Here is a 1529-nt window from a genome sequence, read left to right on the forward strand (position 1 = left end):
TGTATTCAAATTATCTGCTTGATATTCAAATTATTTCTGCTTGACACAGACAAATATTAGTTAGTGCAAATAAGGGAAACCAAGGGACCTATGTTCCTTTGGGCCTGGCTTACTTCACTTAACAAAATTTTTTCCAAGTCTCTCCTTTTCCTAACAAATGGGGCAATGTCATTCTTTCTGATGGAGGCTTAGAAATCCATTGTGTGTATATACCACATTTTCTTGATCCATTCATCTACTGAGGCGCATCTGGGTTGGTTCCATATCTTAGCTGTGGTAAATAAACCTGCAGTAAACATAGTTATGCTGGTAGCTTTAGTGTGATCTTGTTTGTGAACATTTGACTAAATGCCCAAAAGTGGGATTGCTGGGTCATAGGGGAACTCAAGTTGATTCAAAACTTTGGCAAGTAGCCGGGTAGAAAATTAATCCCGAAAAATCAATGGCTTTTCTGTATTCCAACAATGAGAAAAGTGTGGCTGAAATTAGGAAACCAACTCCGTTTGGAATACCTCCACAAAAAAATAAAATACCTAGGAATTAACTAAACCAAAGAAGTGAATGACCTCTATGATGAAAACTTTAAAAACCTGAAAAAGGAATTCAAAACAGAACTAAGAATGTGGTAAAAAAAAAAACAAAAAAAAACAAAAAAAAAAACTCCCACGTTCCTGGATTGGACAGATCAACATAGTGAAAATGGCAATACTTCCCAAGGATATCTACAAATTCAATGCAGTACCTATCAAAATTTCAACTTCAGTCTTCAAGGAAATAGAAGAGGCAATCAAAAAATTCATAGGGAACAATAAAGGACCCCGAATAGCTAAAATAATTCTCAACAGAAAGAACAGTGCTGGAGGAATATCAATACCAAGTTCCTAACTCTACTACAAAGCCATAGTAATCAAAACAGATTGGTACTGACACAAGAACAGACCTCAGGACCAATGGAATTGAACCAAAAACCCAGAAATGAACCCACAGACCTATAGCCATCTAATTTAGCATAAGGAAGCTAAAAAAATAAAATGGAAAAAAGACACCCTCTTCAGTAAATGGTGATGCCAAAATTGGTTAACCACTTGTAGAAAACTAAAGCTAGATCCTTATATATCACTCTGCACCAGAATCAACTCCAAATGGATCAAAGACCTCGGAGTCAAAGCAGACACTCTTAAAACATTACAGAATGGAGTAGGAGAAACCCTAGGTCTCCTTGGCACAGGCCGAAATTTTCTTAATAGAGTTGCAGAAACACAACAAAGCAAAGAAAGGTTGGACAAATAGGATTGCATGAAATTGCAGAGCTTCTGTATGGCAAAGGACATAGCTAGCAAGATCAATAGAAAGCCCACGGATTGGGAGAAGATCTTCACTAGCCTTACAACAGACAAGGGTCTCATATCTAAAATATACCTCAAACTCAAAAAATTAAATTCCTCAACAACAAATCTTCAAAGAAACAACTGCCCAATAAATAATTGTGCTAAAGACTTAAAAAGAACTTCTCTGAAGAGGAAAGAAGG

Source organism: Dipodomys spectabilis, unplaced genomic scaffold (genome assembly GCF_019054845.1).
Source record: "Dipodomys spectabilis isolate Male_0828 unplaced genomic scaffold, ASM1905484v1 ptg000567l, whole genome shotgun sequence".
Lineage (NCBI taxonomy): Eukaryota > Metazoa > Chordata > Mammalia > Rodentia > Heteromyidae > Dipodomys > Dipodomys spectabilis.